General features: G+C 43.3%; 1 long non-coding RNA gene across 2 annotated transcripts in view; it reads right to left on the bottom strand.

Annotated features, from left to right (window-relative positions):
• The window catches only part of LOC110741832, a 50,602-nt gene extending 30,018 nt beyond the window's left edge, over window positions 1-20,584 (bottom strand). Inside the window, exons 1-3 of one of the 2 annotated variants that reach the window (XR_002518772.2) lie at window positions 20,507-20,584; window positions 20,117-20,267; window positions 19,390-20,037 (exon numbers count right to left, since the gene is read on the bottom strand). This is a non-coding gene — a long non-coding RNA (uncharacterized LOC110741832). Of the gene's footprint in view, window positions 1-19,389; window positions 20,038-20,116; window positions 20,268-20,506 lie in introns of those variants that run through there. The other variant, XR_002518771.2, reaches the window with a different exon arrangement.
• Between the last annotated feature and the right edge of the window lie 208 nt (window positions 20,585-20,792).

Below are 20,792 nucleotides of genomic sequence, written 5' to 3'. Positions count from 1 at the left end.
AGCTGGGATTACAGGCACCCACAACCACGCCCGGTTAATTTTTGTATTTTTATAGAGAGGAGGTTTTGCCATGTTGCCCAGGCTTGCCTCGAACTCCTGAGCTCAAGCAGTCCTCCCACCTTGGCCTCCCAAAGTGCTAAGATTATAGGCATGAGCCACCATGCCTGGCCATCAACATGTTTTATACATTTAAAAGCAAAACCAGAAAAAAAATGCATCAAATCTAAAATATGTCATAATAATGTCAGAGGGGAAGATTGCATAAATACATATTCTATATTACCCACATGTTAAAATAATCATAACAGTGGGAAAGAAAAGAAAAAATGAACAGCCCAGCAGCTAACCTTCCTTTCTGCTGTTCCCACTCTGTTCTGAGAAGTCATAAATCCCATGAGAATGAGTTTCTTTGTGTAATCAAAGGAAATGAAAAATTAAAGGATACCTGATAAATCTAGAAACTTTCTCCATCGAGACCGGAGGAAACAGTAAATGCTCGTTAAAGTGGTAATAAATTTCAGGGCGTGGTCTTTTGATAAAAGTATCTGAGGTATGCATAGGTGTGTGTTTCCATCTGAAAATCTTTTGGGCTTTCAGAGTTAGTTGGAAAATGTAAATGTCTTATCCATGAGATAGGATACATTTTCTAAAGTAAACTCACACCTAGTCAAGCAGGCTCCGGAGCTGGCCTCCGGCATGTTGACTGAGGTGCCCGAATGCCCACTGTCCACACCTGTGAAATCACGTAGCTATGTGATGGGTCTGTAATGTGGCCATCTTTTGGGGGAGGGCATATTATTACAAGTATTCTTCTGTATTACTCTGGAAATTGCTCTGGATAATGTGAGATATTAAGAGAGGCTGTCATGTTCAGGCGGTGAGGTGTGTTCTGTCCCAGCAGGCCAGGTGCCAAGAAACATGTTAATTATTTCCCTTAATACTAAACCTTTATGTTTTAAATACAGTCTCTCAGAAACCCAGGAAGCAGATGTGCAGCCGTATAATACAATGATGAGCCCAACTTGATATGAGTTAGGTGTGCCAGAGGGAATTGCAGGGTGTCGGCTCTGCATAACCGGCCTCTTTGCACATCTGTAGTTCAGGATCCGATCCCTGTTTGGCTTTTTGTGCGTTTGTTTTTCTCCTCCTCTAGGCAGCACAGGAAAAAGCAATGTTCCTAATTATTTCCTCATGATGTAATTTGTCTATAGTTTACACACACACACTCACAGAGCTGCTGGTGCATTATTAAAAAGATGGAAAATCGTATGAAACCACATAGAACTCGTATCCCATGGGTGGAAATGAAACATGAGATACAAAATATGGGAATCATTTTTTTTCTTTTGGTGAACAATTGCCTTTTTGATGACCTCAGAGTGAATGTGTGTATCAGTTTATTTAGTTTTTAAAAGATGTAAACAGCAACAAATAGTCCATTCACAACGGATCCACAAAGCAGTGCTGGTTTTATAAAAGGTATGTGAACAGAATGAATGTCTCTTCTCATCCAGGCGATTCCTCCAGCTCTCTCCGCTCCTGAATGTCTACTGACCAGCTCTGCAATGTCACCAATTTTTTCAATCATCCAAGTACCCCCAATTCAATTAAACTCATCAGCTCTCTGCCTATGGTCCTCTGGACACGCAGCACCATCCAAGAGGGGATGAGGACGAGCGGGCGCTGTCCCCATGAGATATGGTCCAATCAACAGCCAAAGTTTTACGTGTCAGTTTTGATATATCCGATAATAGCTGTAGGTTGTTTTGCAATGTCCAATGTTCTGTGAAGATGGGCTTTTCATATTCTTTATTGTTTTTTACTGACAAAATGTTGCCTGGACTTTTGCAGTTTTGTGAAATGAAACAACAGTAAAAACAATATACAATTTAACCCGCATTCTCCTACCTGGGCTTCCCGGTCCTGTGGCTGGTTTTGGTCGGGATGTAATGAGTTCCTGTTCATTGATCCCTCATAAGCACAGCCTTGGTGATTGAGCGCCACTCACAACCAACGCACTGCCACTCACCGGGGCCCTGCAGCGTCCCTGCAGACCCACCCATGTCTGTGGGCACCTCAGCCATCCGTAATTATACTTCACGGCCTCTCGGAGTCTGGGCTGACAGAAAATGAATAAAGCCAGTCTTCCCAAAATGGGTAGGGGCTGCTGTGGTGTTTGTGCACCTGGTGGGGCTCTGTGTTTACACCAAAGGTAGCTTGCTGCTTCCCCAGGGAGCCTGATTTGTTACTTTCTCATTCCCCTTGTACAACCCCATTTTATTTTATTCCACATGGAGACACCATCACATAAGGCACTGATACACAAGTCATCAAATTCTGCTACTCTTGAAACGAGCCCACTGCTCTTCCCCAGACAGGCACGAAGAGACACACAGAAGGGTTGTGGGTGACAGGCGTGCAGGTGTGCATATGGATACTCGTGACTGTGTGATCGTGACGTGCACACCACTCCTGCTGTGTGGGGCTCTTGGTGAAAAGCCTGCTCTGGAACCTTGAGAGCTGAGGCTCAGGGCCACTCGGGCACATCTCAGCACCGAGATTCCGTGAGCAAGGGATTCCTGCGTGTGAGGGCCCCGCCGAATGGGATTCCTAGTGCTCACTGCCTTTTCACAGTGGTCGCCGGTGTGAGTTGGTGTCTGTTAGCAGAAATGTCCCAGCATGAAGCCCTGTTCCCATTTCAGAGACTTCTTCATCATCCTGGGTTTCCTGGACATCCTCACCTTGACATTCAGGAACATTCTTTGGAAATGGGTGTGGACAAGTAGATTGCACACACTGCTGATTTGGAAAACTTAATTCCCCAAATGTAAGAAAAATGTTTGTGGGCACTCCTGTCTTATTTTTGTGTGGGGGGAAAACACCAAGGCAAACGTGTATCACTGAAAGTGGCCTCTGTTGGCCTCTGTCCTCAATGGGAGTGGCCACCAAAGACCCCGAGGACAGAGCAGGCGCCGGGAAGGAAACCACAAACGCAGCCTGGCTCGGGCCACACCACAGCTGTGCACAGCCGTCCTCGTGGGAGGGAAGAAGAAACCGAGGCCCAGAAGCTTGAAGAACTGCTGCAGGCTAAGCGAGGGACTTGCATTTTAGCCCAGACTTGCCGGATCACGAAGCCCCGCTTCATCGTGTAAAAATGTCAGGGTGGGCTGTCGTACCCTGTCGCACCTCTCCATGAGCAGGTGAAATCGAATGCGTTATTGCTTCTTTCTCTCTCTGACAAGATCTTGTCCTTCAATCTGCACTTCCTGCCCTGGGGCTGGGCTGGCATTTTGGAACCCTCAGCACCATGGACCCTGCCGGACCACAGAAGCCACCAACACCTAGTGTTGACCTGCACACTGTGTGGACGGGAGCCCCGGACACCTGTCCAGTCCCTTAGGGGCTGGCGAGGGGGACGCAAGGTTGGGGCCACAGGACGCCGGCAGTTGGGGGGAGATGGGGAAAGCGTGGTGAGGCAGGGGCGAAGCTGCGGAAACTGCAGTGAGGAAGCAGGATCTTCCGCAAATGGGCACATGGAGCCTCCCGTCACAGTCACGGAGTTTTCTGAAAGTGTCGACCAAAGCCTGTGGGAGCATGAGTCATCTGCACAAGCGGCCTTCAGTCCCACAGGTGTGGAGGAAGAGCCTGGATGCTTTGAAGGCTGCAAAGGCCAGCAGCTCCGCCCTGGATCCTCCTGAGCCAGTTTATCTTCCAGCACCTCCTTCTCCACTTCTGTAAGGTCAAAGGGAGGGAGATGGCCAGGGATGCTCTCTGAAGGGCTGTTTTCTGCTGCAGAATTGGGCTCTGCATCCGATGTGGTAGGGGCAGGACTCAGCGCTGAGGAGGGCTGTGAAGCACACCCTGCTGCCATGGGCCAGCCTCATGTCACCCCTGAGGCCCAGTCACCGTGGCTTTGCGCCTTCCCAGGTCTGGAGCCAGATTCTGGCTTCTCCTGGATCCTGGCATCTCCTGTTTCTTCCTCCTGCGTCCAGGTCTCTGACAGCACTGCACTTAGGACACAGGCCTGAGCCCATGGAGCGGGAAGTGTAGGGGGTGCAGGGAGACCAAGGGCAGGGCCACACAGTGGGCCCCGCTCCTTCCCCTCCTCCCTCTCTCTCCTGTCCTCCTCTCTCTTCCCTCTTTCCTCTCTCTTCTATACTCCTCTCCCTCTCCTCCTCCCTCTCTCTCTCCTATCCTCCTCTCCCTCCCCTCCTCCTCTCTCTTCTCTTCTCCCTCTCTCTCCTATCTCCTCTCTCCCTCTCTTTTCTCCCTTTCCCTTTTCTCCTCCCCCTCCTCCCTCTCTCTCTCCTCCTCTACTCAGTCTTTCCCTGTTTCTCTTCAGCTGTGTCTTACAGCAAAACCATCATTTATTTCTTGTACAAAGCGATTTAGCGATCTCTTTACTGCTTGCTGTAAACACACGCTTGATGAGCCTCATCTGAGGGACTCACCTATGGTCTGCTGGTAAAATAACACATTTTATTTTCCCACTGTGCCCATTTTACAAATGCGATAACTGAGACCAAGGGGAATTGTGACTTATCAAGGTCATGGAGCTTTCAGTGTCAGGGTGAGGGTCACACTGAGGCCTCTGCCTGCCCCGTGCGGAATGGATGTCCTCTGCCCCTCAGCCCTGGAGGATGGAGAAGAGCAGGCAGGTGAGACAGGGCCTGAGCTGAGAGGGTGAGATCTTCCCAGGGCCGAGCGGGAGTGCAGCAGGTGCAGCAGGTGCAGTGAGCAAAGGAGTTCCGAGGGGCAAGCGTGGAGTGTCTCCAGGGAGGACTGAGCAGACCCGTGGGTGGCAGAGCACGGGCCTCCCGGGTGACTGCGAGGCTTAGCCCAGTGTGTGCGGCATCCTGACTCCTGATGGGTGTCTCCGTGTTAATTTTCAAGGCAATGGGGAGATGTCTGAGCATGCAGGAGCCATATATGGGGAGGTCTCACTAAATCTCTATGAAGTACAATCTTGCAGGGGTTTTCAAAACTGACTTCAGGAGTCTAGGCCGGGCGCAGTGGCTCAAGCCTGTAATCCCGGCACTTTGGGAGGCCGAGGCAGGCGGATCACGAGGTCAGGAGATCGAGACCATCCTGACTAACATGATGAAACCCCTGTCTCTACTAAAAATACAAAAAAAATTAGCCGGGCGTCGTGGCGGGTGCCTGTGGTCCCAGCTACTCAGGAGGCTGAGGCAGGAGAATGGCGTGAACCCGGGAGGTGGAGCTGGCAGTGAGCTGAGATCGCGCCACTGCACTCCAGCCTGGGTGACAGAGCAAGACTTTGTCTTTAAAAAAAAAAAAAAAAAAAAAAAAAAAAGGCCTTCAGGAGTCTAAAGAGAGTCTATAAGAGTGGAGGAGTTCTCGAAATCACATCAAAAAGATGAAAAGGACAGAATGATGTTGGGCAGGGAGCTGGGCAAAGAACGTGGCTGTGGGATGCATTGTCCAAGGCAGGAAGGACGTGGCCCTTGGCGTGGGCAGAAGATGTGGAAGCAGCACCATCAGCTCTGCTGTAAGGCCCCAGCCTGGAGAGGACCAGCATGCACAGAATGTGGCTGGACCTGGATGTGGCTCATGGTGGCCCTCGCTACCACTAAGTGGAAATGCTCACTTTGTCCTTGGTCAAAATTAGAGAGGGAGCAATAGATTTGGGGAGGCATTTGCATAAAACGCCTGAGCTAAGAAGACCAAAACATATCTTAAGAGGAGAGAGGCGCTGAGGTGAAACTCTTAGGGAGAAATCCATTTGAGAGAGAAGGAGAAAGAGAAGACTTAAGTGGCTAAATTGGGTTGACAGAGAAGGACAAAGCAGAGGAAGTGAGGAGAGGAGGAGGAGGGAGAGGAGGAGGGAGAGGAGGATCAGTCAGATGCAGTGCAGGGTCTCATTTTCCTCAACGGTTTTCAGCTGAGTAGTCACTCATTGTTATGGTTTTGAACATTTGCATGGATTCTAAGTGGGTCTGCATGTTCACTAGCACCGTTTCTATCATCTGGAATTCTTTCCCTTCTCTCTGTTTCTCCCAAATCCCCTCATCCTGCAGGTTCAGTGTAAGTCACCTCTCCCTCTTCTCTAAGCAGCACTGGTTGATATTCCAGGAAAAGTTAACTCTTGTATTGCTCCTAGGTGATTTCCTGTGTGTGTGGCTGATCCCCGCAAACAAATTGTATTTCCTTTATGGTGAGAACTCACAGCACTTTGCAAGGTCTATGTTCAAGGAAAAGACTTGAACTCCTTTCTGACAGAATGACGAGATGAATAAACTACAGTCAGAGGGACCGAGCTCTCTGTGCAGCCAGAGAGAGCCAGGGGCAGGATTTGCTTTCTGCTCTGAACAAGTGGGTACTGGACACACTTTGCAGCAACTATTTAGACAGTGGATTGCAAGCAACACAGAACTGCCAATGCTGAGAGAAGGACACAAAAGAAGTGAGCCCTGAAATTGCCCGCTGTCTCCCTGGGGCCTTTCTGAGTCTCAGGACAAGGAAGGGAAACTGTAGCAAAGTGTATTTTGCTGAGAGTTGAGGAGACAAACATCTGAGTCCGTGGAGGTCGGGGATGGTGGAATTTTCAGGGTTAAGGTCTGAAGAGGGCAGAGCTATCCAGAAAATGAACCCTGGGAATATGTACATGGACCTCTTTGAGTTTTGACTGGATACCACTAAGTCCCATGCATATAGGGTGGACTCTATGGGTGGTCAACCGAATGGTTCCTGGAGCTCTCCTGGGTGGGAGGAATTCACATTCCAACCAGCATAGTAGAAACTACCTGCTGATCACTGGTACATAGAGTAGATATCCTCAAAAAAACCCACATCTTGGCATTCGGGATGAACTATTCCTCGAGCAAAGGGTAGTCCAGCTCCTCCTTTGAAAAGACCAAGCAAGTTCACGAGCAACTAATTACCTAAATAAATTAAAACATACTTGACCACTTTTTAAAGCAAGAGTTGACAAACTGTGGCACAAGGGCTAAGTTGGATGTGCAACCTGGCTTTCTAAATAAAGTTTTATTGGAACACAGCAGCACTCGTTTGCTTGCATATTTTCTATGTTTACTTTTGCATTGCCGTGGTGAGGTTAAGCAGGTGCAACAGAGACAAGGTGGCTTGTAAAGTGTGAGATATTAATATTTACCATCTTACCCTTCACAGGAAGGGCCAGCTTCAAAGAAGAAAACAAATCTCAGACACTCAAAAACATAATATTCATAGTGCCCAGGATCCAAACAAAAATACCAAATACGCAAGAGAGCAGAAAGGTGTGAGCCCTTATCAGTAGAAGAAAAATAAATGAAAATAGACTCACAAGTGAGAGAAATGGTGGGATTAGCACATAAGCAATTAGTGTCAATATACTCCATATGCTCCAGGTTTTAAGATGAAACATGGGCAAAACATGGGGAAAAGGGTGCACACAAAGGAACAAATAGAATTTCTAGAAATAAAAAATGTAGTATCTGAAGTGAAAAACTCATCTGAAGGCTTCAGAATATTAGCTACTCCAGAAGATCAGATCAGCAAACTAGAAGGTACAGCAAGAGGAGACACCTAAACTGATATCTAGTCAGGTATCTGTCTGAGGCACAATTAGAAGAAAATGCAAGAGACAAACAAACAGACAGAGGTCTCGAGACAAACAGACAGAGGCCTCGAGACAAACAAACAAACAGAGGCCTCATGACCTATAGGACATCTTCAGATGCACGACCTGGGTATAATTAGGGCCCCAAAAGGAAAGAAGATGATGAGGACAAGAAAGAATGATTAAATATTTTCCCAATTTAATGAAACAAATTATTCAAACTCAGAAAATTCAGAAAAATGGAATAAGCCTGTAGTAATTATATAAATTTAATTTTAAATTAAAAATATTCCATAAAGAGTGATTAATGTCTAGCACGCTTCACTGATGAATACTTTTAAACCATTAAGGAAGAAACAATAACAAGATACAAACTTGATAAAAAGCTGAATTCTATGGGTGCACTTCCCAATCGGTTTTATGAGCTCAGAAAATGACACTCCACTGCCTGGCACTTGGCATGCTGAGAACATTGAACTAAAGGAAGTGAAAAGGCCTCAGAAGCAGCCTCGGGACAAAGAACTTTCTGACCTTCCCTGTTTATCCTGCCAGCTCAGGGTGGAACTTTCTCTCTGAAGGTCTTTTCCTGAAACCCATGCAGAAAGAACATAACTTTCTTCAATTCCCACCCAGACACTGGACACTTCATCAACTAAAGAGGATTCAACTCAGTTCACAGGGCAAGAGTGAGGAATGTTGTCAACCTAGGCAGACACTCTTGCAAGCTATTGTCTGTTCTTTGTCCCATTCAAGTCTCTTGAAAAACATTCACTACCCCTCAGAATTGCCTACACCTCCTCCCCATTTCCTGTCTCCTATGTAGAGGTTATTTAAGCCTCAACCATCTGGCCCTTCATTGAATTGATATTTTGTACTGCTCCCGTGCACACTTGCACATTAAGAAATTCATGTACTTTTTCTCCTGTTCATCTGTCTGTTGTCAGTTCATTTCAGTTAACCTTCAGAGAGCAGGAGAGAGGTTTTCTCTTCCCCTGCATTTACTCCAGTACAGAAAACTATGATAGAACAAAAAAGAAAACTGGAGATAAATATCTCTCATGAACAGATACAACTATCTTTCACATAATTTAACAAATCAAAGTTCAGAGAATATAAAAATAATATATCATGACCATGTAGTATTTATCTCAGGAATCTAACATTTATAATGTCATAACTTAATTCACCTTATTAACAGAATAAAGGGAAAAATTATCATCTCAATAGATGCAGAAAAAGTACTTGATTAAATGCAACAGGCATTTAATATAAAAACTCTCACTAAGCTAGGAATAGAAAGCAACCACCTCACCCCAAGAGAGAACACCTACAAAATCCCACTGCTGCCTTCATACTAATTGCTTAGGACTAAGTGCTTCCCCAGGGTCAGGAACAAGCAAAAATCTTCACTTCCATCACTTCTATTTAGTACTGAACTGGAAGGCCCAAGCTAGTGCAATAAGGCAAAATACATAAATAAAAGGAATACAGAATGAAAAGAAAAATTAATCTGTCTTTGCAGAAGACATGATCATATGCAGAAACACCTCAGGAGCCTACAGAACCACTACTAGAGCTGGTAAGCCAGTTTAACAGGCTAGCAGAACGCAAGGTCAACATACAGATATCAAGTATGTTTTTATATACTAGCAACATATATTTGGAGTTGGGAATAAAAGTAGCGTTGACAATTGCATCAAAGCCATAAATGTCTTGGAGGTAATTTAACAAACCATGAGCAGGCCTTGTGCAATAGAAACCACAAGACAAAGTAAGACCTGAATGAAGTGGTCAGTTTCCTCCCAGCTGGTCTGTAGGTGCAATGGAATCTCCTGCAAATCCCAGCATACATTAATGTGCAAATGCAAAGAATACTCAAAACAATTTTGAAATAAGAGAAAACCTTTGAGGATGGATGCCACCTCATTTCAAGACTATTAAGTTACAGCAATTAGGGGAGTGTAGTATTGGCTTAAGAATAAATATATCTATCTGTAGAACAGACGGACACTCCAGAGGTAGACCCACACATGGCCAATTGTTTTTTCCACAAAGTTGCTAAGTAATACAATGGAAAAATGATCATTTTTACAACAGACAATGCTGTAGATCATAGCATTAAAAAGCATTAACTTCAAATGTTATTTCAGGCTCACAAATTAAACCCACATGGAACATAGATCTAAACAGAGAAGTTCAGACTGTGAAACATCTAGAAGAAAATCCAGGAGAGAATCTTTGAACCTTTATGTAAGGGATATGGTTTGGCTGTGTCCCCACCCAAATCTCATCTTGAATTGTAGCTCCCTTAATCCCCATGTGTTGTGGGAGGGACTCAGTGGGAGGTAATTGAATTAGGGGGGTGGTTACCCCCATGTTGTTCGCATGACAGTGAGTTCTCACGAGATCTGATGGTTTTATAAGGGGCTTTTGCCCTTTTGCTCTGCACTTCTTGCTGCCGCCGTGTCAAGAAGGATGTATTTGCTTCCCCCCTGCCATGATTATAAGTTTCCTGAGGCCTCCCCAGCCATGCTGAGCTGTGAGTCAACTAAATCTTTTTCCTTTATAAATTACCCAGTGTCGGGTATGTCTTTATTAGCAGCATGATAACAAACTAACACAGTAAGCAAATGTTTCCATGCAGGACATAAGAAAGCACAAATCATAAAAGAAAACCTTGATAAATTTGAGTCAAAACTGAAAACTTTTGATCTTTGAAAGATGATGTTAGGAAAAAAAATGTAAGCTACGCATCCAGATAAATATTTCTGAAACACACATCTGACAAATCCTTTGTCTCAAGAACACAGAAAGAACTCCTTCAACCCAAAATAGTTTTATTAAAGAATCATGTAAATAAACTAACCATGAATCCCTGTGTGACCAAGGAGCAAAGAATAGGAGGATGTGATCTTTCAGGGCCCATGGGTGTGACCTCCATGATAAAGTCACAATTGAGCAAAGATTTGGAGAAAGACCATCCAAGGCAGGGTGCACACATGTCCCAGAAACTGAAGGACAACAGAGACACCTGGGGTGTTGTGGCATGAACAGGAGTTGGAAAGGTTGCCGGGCTGAACCGTGGGGAGCCTGGAGACCTTGTGAAGAATCCTGTCCTTTGTGGATGTCAGGATATCATGCTCAGCTGAAGCCAGCATGTGGCGCAAGGGATGGAAATCAGTTCATGCTCTTGAAAGAGTCACCTGTGCTAGCCAATCACGGACATGAAGGGTGGGGGAAGAGCCAACTTGAGGAATCCACTGAGAAGACCACTTAGAAGCTGGAAGAGAGGGGCTCAGACTAGCGAGGACCTGAGAGAGGAGCGAATGAGCAGACTTCAAGAATGGCTTGGAGACAGGCGACAGGATGAGGTAATGCAGCTGATAACGAAGGTAAAAGGGACCAAGTTTGGGAGCCGAGGAGGGGTCTCACCCTTTAAGACATGCACACAACTACGTCACAGATGTAGTTTAGCCAAACCTAGAGCTGGGAGAAGCCTGGGAGGAAAGTGAGTGAGATCTTCCTTTTTGCTTGGGCAGGGATTAAAATCAGATTTTCTCCTAGGGGACAGCACAGAGTGAGTAGAGAGGACCTGAGCAGAGGTCTGAAGAACCTCAGAATTCAATGTCTGAGAAAGGAAGACGTAAACTTGTACATCAGAAAACAGGATTTTCTAGAAGGATAAGAGGAATTCTGGAGAGCCTTTGCAACAGAAGCTAAGAGAAGAGGTTGTTTCAACATGGAAGGAATTCCCTCAGTTGATAACAGAAGCATGCCTGGGACCTAGTCATGGAGGTTCTTCAGGAATTAATAAACATTGTTTCTCCGGAATTATTGATTGGATAAATCATTCTCTGAGTATGGTTCAAGGATGTCTGGGAGACTCTGAGACCTTTCAGGGGTCCATGAGGCCAAAACCATCTTCAAAGGCCTATTGCGACATTAGTTGTATTATTTTCTAGTCTTGTTCCTTCGCAAGTCTGCGTGACACAGTTCAACAGCACCCCAACACTTACATGTTTATCTGATGAGACTGGCAGTGATATTAATTAATGCAATGTTTTCATGTTGCACATTGAACGGGTCAACATTTGGAAGGTATCACAAAATCACAATAGAAGATTCATTGCATGTGTGTGACAGACTGTTTTTTCCAAGTATGAAAAGTTCATTGCTGTGTCTGATTCCAACTCATCTTAAGAAATTAACACTTTACTGAGTTTTAGTATATTTTCAGGAAACACCATACACAGTAATCTCAGAAGATATTAAAATACTCCCTTTCCAGCTCTGTATCTATGCAAGGCTGCATTTTCTGTATCTACTTCAGCCAAAAGAAGGTTTTGAAAGCAGACACCAATATGTTTCTCTTATTAAGCCAGACATTAAAGAGATTGGCAAATATGTAAAACAAGGCCACTCTTCTATTTATTCTTAGTTGTTGAAAAATAATTAGTTTTATAAAAATTATCCTTATGATAATATGTACTACATTTATCACTGTTATTTTTCAATGAGTTAGTAAATAGTAAACATTTTTATCAGTTTGAATTTCTAATATGGTAAATATCAATGGTTAAAACCTGCATAAACATAAGCCCTTTGGATAGCTCAGTAATTGTCCAGAGAGCAAAGGAACTCTGAAACCAAAAAGTTTAAAAACCATCAAGGTGAGGAAAATGGAGAGTTAAATACCTTACTGATGCCTCTTTTGAGAAGCCCATTTATGAAGATAAGGAGAGAAACATGTACATATAGGAAGGGTCAAAGTATTATAATTAAGGTTTTCAAAGTGTGCTCGACCTCATGTTTAACGGGGAGATGTGCATGCAGGCCTGGCCCTGGGGTGATGTGTGCTGTCTCAGGAGGAGCCAGGACAAAGTGCTGTGGATGAGTCCATTCTCACACTGCTATAAAGAAATGCCTGAAACTGAGTCATTTGTAAAGGAAAGAGCTTTAATTGACTCACAGTTCCACATGGCTGGGGAGGTCTCAGAAAACTTACAATCATGGCGGAAGGCAAAGGGGAAGCAAGCACCTTTTTCACAAGGTGAGAGGAGAGAGAAGTATAAAGGAGGAACTTCCAAACATTTACAAAACTATCAGATCTTTTGAGAACTCACTCACTATCATGAGAACGGCATGGAGGAAACTACCCCCGTGATCCAATCACCCCGCTCCCTCGACACGTAGAGATTACAATTCGAGATGAGATTTGGGTGGAGACACAGAGCCAAACTATATCATGCTGGGAGAGCCAAGGGGAGGGATGCCTGAGACTCAGGCCCTGGGGAAGACTTAGCACAGATGGGAACATGGTTATCAGGTCTTGCAATGCACAGAGTTGAAAATACACATAACGTATGATCCAGCCTACACGTTAGTTAGTGGGATGGTAATAATGGTACATTTTTACCTCGCTTAAGGCTTTATAGATGTTCTGTTTATAACTACTTGTAAAATGAAACATGTTTATGTACTTTTCCATATGAATGCTACCTTTTGCAGTTAAATAGTATAAAGTATCCTCATTTGATCATTTCAGTGCAAGAATCAGATAGTAAAAGATAAATAGAATCACTACTGCATTTTTTAAAGGGGGGAGAGATATTAGAATGATACTCTTGATAAATTATCTTTTCCTGAGTGATCAAAATAAGACTTTCTTATTATTGAAAAAAATCTCTATAAAAGTGGAAAGAATCAGAAAAATAATCCATAATTAGATATTTTGACAAATGTTTCACTATTTGAAAATTTTCCCTTTAGTCTTTTCTAGGTAAAATTATCTTTTTCATACTCTGCTCTTTTCAAGTAATATTATATAACCAGCATTGCCACATCATTAAAAACTATCATAAATATTTTTTCCCTGTCTTATAATCTTTGACAAGAATGCATATATCATCTATGGATTTATGGAATTATTTATGAAATGTTGCAATTTTAATTTTTTCCATTATCAATGATTTTGAAGTGAATATCTACCTCTATATCTCTATTACCTATTTTCTTTCTATCTATCTATCTATCTATCTATCTATCTATCTATCTATCTATCTATCTATCATCGATCTCTCTGTCTATCTACTATCATCTCCTCCATCTGGGTAGATCACTAGAATATGAATCATTGGTTCACTCAAGCTAACTTAAAAGTCTTCCTCAAGTTTCTCCATAATATTTTCTTAAGCATACTGATTGAGTATCAGATTGTTTTTAACATGATAGGTGAAAAATGCTATTTCTTTTTAGCATTTTTGCACTTAGCAAGTGAAATAACTGAAAAATGTTCAGTTCACTTATTTCTCACTTTATCTAATTACCTGTTTATGTAATTTTTGCAGAACAAATGTAAAACACCAGTAATGATATTAGAAAAGAATTAGCAAAAATATGTCTGTAAGTACCATATCCTAGAAAATCACCTAGAAAGAGTAGAATTACTATTTTTAAGAGTTTAAAATTTATTAATTCTTAATCAAATTTGTAATAAGTATATATTTTAGGGTTCTTAAAAAACATTAACCTAAAAATATTTCAGAAGTTTTTTGGTAGCTTAGTTATTATGAATCATAAAAATTGAAGACGATTCTAGGTCTATTTGAAAAGATGATGACAGTTCTACATGTGCTTTTTATGAAGGTTTAGAACTTTTGGTCAAATGGATAACTTTTAATAAACTGTAACTGCGATAGAAATGTGACTGTCTTCTGATTTATCTACATAATTCTAAGAAAACTCTGCAAACTTATGAGGGCTTTCAAGGGATATATTAAATCAAAAAATAACAAAAAAGACATAAAGAAAAATCAGTCCCAAAGTGCTAGTGCAGTGCTTGTCCACTGTATCATTTTTTAAAACACTTTCAAAATGTCCAAGGGTATCTCAACAGTTAGACAATGATAGATCAAACATGGATGTGTGTGCAGCTATTTAAATGAATACAAAGTGTATATATTTGTACTATTATTTGTCAACTGTGCAAAGTTACACTTTATATTAATGACGAAAGGAAAGAAAAATGAAGACAGAAAAATGGCTGATTTTCTAGGGTATGGTACTTACAGGCATGTTTTTTCTAAATATATATATATATATCACTTTTCTAATATCATTACTGGTGTTTTAATTTTTTTTCTCACCAAAAAATCAAAATGAGAAATAACTTCTAAAAAAGAGAAGCTCAAACTGAAGCTAAAATAGTTTTGGAAAATATTTTTAAGTATAATACAGGAGAGTCTACTCAGTGCCTGCAGAGGCAGAGACATTGTGGAGCCATCAGCTGTCAGAGTGAGAGGGGCAAATGCACTGTGAGTCAAACAGCCCCTGATCCCCGATGGAATACAAGACTGCACTGCTTCCAGCTCTTCGATCTGCCCAGGAATGGGACGTAAAGGGCATATTTTCCTAGAGTTCTTTATTTTTGTTACATCAACAAGTTGTGGTTGACACGACACAGGATGAATGGAAGGAAAATCCCTGCTTTCAAGGTGCTTACTACTTAAAGGTGTAAAGCTGTAAGAAATGAATGAACTCAGAATAAAAGAACTCATCCCTATCACCCATAATATCTTAAGTTTCTAATCAGACCTTTCAGACCTAGAGTCAGCGTGCCCGGGATGTGAAATGCGTTTTAAAAGTGTTTAAGTTAATGTTACAGTGAGCTCATTGGCATTTGCATTTACTGACATTTTGTGCTTAAATTTGTAATCTGAACTTTGCGTTAACAAGTTTTTATGTTTAATTTCTTCTCCATCTTTGGAAATAACAGAAAGAAACCGACAGTGCTTGACAGTGTTTGCTTTTAAATTGCCCGTGTGGGCTGCGGCATTCCCACCTCACGGCGTTGAAGAGACTGACGGAGGAAAACCTACCCTTTGCTGCTCCTGCCTTTCTGCCCAGCTACCTTCTGAGCAGCACATTGGACTCGGTTCTGTTGTCTGGAATTGTGCGACTGAAAACACATGAAGACTACGTTTCTAAAAAGTTTGGTTTCATAGAAAGGGATGACAGTGCAAACATTGTGGTGAAGGTATTAAGACAGAATGTCTTCCCTTGATAAAAAAAATTAAAAATTATAGAAAATGTGTTTAATTTCTGTCCAACTAAGGGTGATCGAATTGGATTAAACCAAAGGATCTGAGCCCATCACACACCTTGTATTAGTAGAATTCCAGCAGCAGCTTCTAAGCAACCAAATTAAGAAGAGGCCAATGGATGCAGTAAGACTGAACCTCCTGGTTAGGCTGCCTTGGCTCTTTTTAGCTGTTAGAACTCTTCAGCCAAGCACTGTGCCATGGATCCCTGGAGCAGGGGTCTGGGGCTGCCTGGGTCTAACAGGTTCTGGGGGCCCCGAGCACCCACAGGTGCAGCTCTCCCCTGCTCTTCTCAAAGCCAGTGTCTGTTGAGCCCACAACACGTTTTCTCTGTGCTCCTGCAGCCTTTCTTCCTGCTTTCCATCTCATCTTTTCCTCTCCATGTAACCCCACATGCTGGGTGCTGCAGAGCAGGGAGGGAGCAGGAAGAATGGGTAGAGGGAGGGGGGAACCCATTTCCTTTGACGCTGCCCCCTCTTGAGTTTGGCCACGACAGAGACCGTGACAGTTACTACCCGTAGCCCTGGCCTCCCCCTGCCATCCAACCACCAGCACCCGGGACACCACCCGACATCTTCTATTGGCTCCCCAGGATCCCAAGGCAGGATGCAGATTTGAAATCAGGGTAAGACAGGAGCGAGGAGGGATAAAGATGTTTGTGCAGTTTGAGGGGCTTGCTGTGCTTGGCATAATACTGCCTATGCTCCAGACAGAGATTTTGCAAACTGTATCTGCTCTTAGAAAGGGCTATGAATTTCTAGACGTAGGAAGCTGATAGGTGTCTCCCTGCAGTGCAGCCACTGGGGCTGATGATCCTGGATTTCACTGAAAACACACTCCAGGAAACCAACAACAGCCTGGAGGCTTTTGTTGTCATGGATTTACTTCTTTTGCTATTTTGTCCTTAATGCATTTTCCTTGTAAAATCTACAATTGTTGCCACTTTTTGCTTTTCTTTTGGAGACCTCAAGCAAGCCCTCCATGTGTTAATGGAAGGAAGGCTGGCTCTGACTCCATGGTCAAGTGCTCTTCAGTGCGTGACCTTGGAGAAGTTTAAGTTTTGTGACCTTAACATTCCTTACTGGGGCAAGGGAAATAATAGTGACTCTTTTCCTATGGTGAGACTCTAGGGAGGTACAATATTAACAGAGCTTATAGTTGACCAACTTTAAGCTTTTACTTTTCCATAAAAGTAATCATCAGATAGAACTGTCAGAAGCTATTATTTGTGATAACTAACACTTAACTCTCAGGACCTGTTGTGAAAGCTTTGAGCTAATTTTGACTCATTTTGTTTTACAAAACCTCATGGGGCAGAGCTCGGATTTGAACCCACGTCCCCAGTCGACACTGCTGCCTGCTTCCGATCCTTTTCTGCTTTAACTTATAGATAAGACATGGCCCATTTAGAAAGGTGTAGCAATCTTCAGGACAGGAAGTTACTTACCATAAAGGACTTTGTTAAATTAAAGCTGTTGTGAATGACTTCTGTGGCCATTCAACTGCTCTGCGGGTCACCGTAGGCTTGAATTTCACATTTGGGAAGAGAAGGTACATGAGGAAGGAAGGCCCTGCATTTACACGGATCAGGGCCATGCGCTCGGGAGCTCTGTCCCTGGGTTCTTATTTAATGCTTAGAGCATTTTACAGATAAGAACGGCAGTGGAGCCAGGAGCACAGCTGGCGGGCTGCTGAAAGCGCTGGAGACGGGTTAGAAGCCTTGTCCTGGCTCTTGCCTCACGCCAGCCTCCTTCCATGGAAGGAATGTTGGAGATATTTTTTCCACAAATATGGAAACTTGGGCCACAAAATGTTAAGTAGTTTGCACATTAACACATCTACATCAGAGCTAAATTATTGCATCAAACTATCGAATTATGTATATACATTGATAATACGTATCTAACGAAAAAATTCCCCCTTATTGTTAAAAAATAGATTTTTTTTCTTGGTTTTCTTTTTAATTAGGAAGATGCACAAATACTCAAACACCAGCGCTGGTTGCAGTGGGAACACCAGCTGAATGTGTCTAGGTGGCTGGGTGGTTGCCATGGAAACCCACCGGGAAAGAGGGAAGGGGCCTCCGAGCCCAGGGAACAGAAGCTGAGCGGGCCACATTGCCCTCTTCCACCAAGGCTGGGCCTGGGCTGTACCCAGGGGTAGGAGTTCTCAGCTTCCTCATGGAGCTCGATGTCGTTCCCCACAACTGCAAGAACCCACTTGACCACGAAGAAGTGATTGATGGGATTTTCAGACCCGGTTTCTGTAACACTTTGGAAGTGACTGGGTGTATTTAGTCAAAGGTGCTTTCAAAAATATTCATCCAATTTTGACTGGATGGGCCTTTAATATTGATGTTCATTTCACTTTCTTTTTCTTTTATCAACTTAACACAAATGATTAGATGCAGAAATTGCGTGAAATTCCCCCAATGGTGAGAGGTGCCTCACTGTGAAAACGCTGATCATAATTCCTCAACTTTCTGTGTTCAGCATGAAGTTATCATGGAAACAGCCACATCAGTTCCTGCCTTATCTCACCTTTTCCTTTTTCCCTAAAAGTTCCTGTGGCAAGGTTGCCATAGGAAAATATTAAGGTCTGATTTATTCATTTTCTTTTGAGATCCCCGATTGGTACTTAATGTGAAATAATGCGAGCGGCCTGTGAAGACACCTTCTCCAGCGTGGCAGATCTCCGGTTAAATTATCCGTGGTATTGGGAACTCGCAGGTCGTTGACTATCCCAATTTAATTTGGGCAGTACAGGACATTTCTAATAATTAATACTGTAATAACACTTAATGATCTGCACTCATGCAATCTGAAAATCCAGCTAATGGTGCAGTTTTTAGTGATTGCACAAACAGCAAGTTTTAAATGTGTCAAATGCTGCTATTTCAGCATCCCAGTGCCATGATGGAGACCCTGCCCGTGGGGTTCCCGCTGACCCCGACCCAGAGCCCAGACATGGATTTGACGGCGATGGGGTTGGTCTCCAGGGAACCTGCCTGTTTGAAGTTGGATGCAAGGCAGGAGACTGTGAGGGAGACACCGAGCGTCCTCCAGATGGGGGTGCATTTAAAAGATGTGATGATAGTCACTGGAGAGGCAGCTGAGAAATTGGAAATAAGGAACAAGATTGCAGAGACTCTTTTACAAACTTCATTAGAAAGGAATTAATATTTTGGAGGTCTGCCCAGCAGATAGCGATGTATCCATTAACCTTACGCTCGATCAATCAGGCCGTGCTATTTGGCACAGCACAAAACTGTGTTCTTAGGCCCTTCTGCAAGTACAGAAGCTCAGGCCTCCTCTGGAAACTCTTGCTTTCAAGATCTAAAGTTGGTAATTTTACATTTTGTTGAGAGCTATATCCTTTCATTGTTTTATTTTTAATGGGGAAGACATTAAATTGCATCCCCTGCATAATTTCCATGAGAACAGAAAGTGGTAAAACTAAAATTTAAAAATATAGTTACTAGAATTACAGTACTTGTTAGTAGTATAATAATTTGATTTTGTCATTATATTGTGCACACCCTTAATGATGCCGGAGTTTTAGAATTTAGTCACCAATTATTATTTTTTAAAAATAGGCAACAAAACATAAAGGAATGTACAAGGAAAACAATGCTGTTCTAACCAAAGACCATTTAAAATCTCTTTTTCTTTTTTTTTTTTTTTTTCAGTGCTCCTGGAATGATACTTTCTGGGCTGATCTCGTTAGAGCATGGAGATGAGATGTCGGCCATTATCAGCTGGCAAGATAGAGCTACAGGCAGACATACATAGATACATGTGGTGTCAGTAACACAATAATTGGTTTTTTAGTGCCTCAAGCACTTAAAATACTTTTTTTTTGTTTGTTTGTTTTTACAAATATCACTAACTCAAAACTGCATTTAAAGTATTTTAAAATTAATTTTAGTTTTTATTCTGCATTTACACAAGAGGAAAACAATGGAATATTTTTTGGAGAAAATTATTTGTAGTAACTATTAACATTGCAAATTCTACTTCTTTTCAGTTTTGCTTTTATTTCAAATTATGCTGTTTTGGGTTGCAAAACAAAACACAAAAAAATAATCCAATGTTTTGGCATTGGATCCGTTTCTGGAAAGGAAACGTGTGCTCACTGGTTGGCATGCATTGAGTTTCTTAAAGAAGCCTGCAGAACTCAGAGGAGCGCGAGGAAGACACCAGATGAAGTATTAGGAACTCACGACGGGGAGCGAGAGGGGAGAGGATTAGCAGAGACCGATACTCTGACACCGGGTGTTCCAAGCAGAGCCCCTGCTGCCTCCGGGAAAGCTCTGCCTCCGTCCGCTGGGCCTGCACCCCCGCTCCGCTGTCCTCGGGCCTGCCCACGGGGCTGGCATGAGGGCAGGCTCTCACTATCAATGAGACTTCAATTAATTCAAACAAGCAAACGCACATACCTCAACGCCATTAAAGTAACGTGAAGGGCTTCATTGCACAGGAGCTCGGGAATTCAGAGCCAGGGCGCAAACCCTCGGCCAAAAACTTGCCTTCCGCTCTTCAAGCTGAGCGCTCCAATAGTGGTATTCATCTACCACGTGCTTTCCAAAACTAAATAAATAAACAATAAGCTAAATGAGTCTACACCACCTTTTTGTGAGTTGGATGAGATCAGCTCCATTTTATAGATGGGTAAACTGAGTCCGTGGAGATAACTGAACACTTGTACAAAGTTCAAAGGGAATCAGGGTCTGGGGACATCCCAAATGTAGTTCCTTAATGTTCACACCTCCCCTGGGGAACAGGGACTATTTCAGGCTCGCAAACACAATGGAAGTTGCACGACACACCTTTCTAGGGGAGTGTGACAAAAACAGCCAACGTTTGGCATTAGGAATCCTCGCTGCTGAGCGAACGTTCAACACCTACCTCCTGACCATGGGATCTAGCCTCGTTTGGTGCGTAACAAACACACGTCCGAGGTGACGCGCGTGCGTGTCTGCGCCACGTCCGGGGAAGTGGAGCCCCCTGCTGGATCCACGATAGACCCCGGAAGCCCCGGCCCGCTTCGCTCTGGCTTCTTTGCGACGCGCTTGCGTGTCCGCGCCACGTCGGGGGAAGTGGAGCCCCCTGCTG

Source organism: Papio anubis, chromosome 19 (assembly GCF_008728515.1).
Source record: "Papio anubis isolate 15944 chromosome 19, Panubis1.0, whole genome shotgun sequence".
In the NCBI taxonomy this organism is placed as follows: Eukaryota; Metazoa; Chordata; class Mammalia; order Primates; family Cercopithecidae; genus Papio; species Papio anubis.
This window is presented reverse-complemented; position numbering and strand designations above follow the sequence as displayed.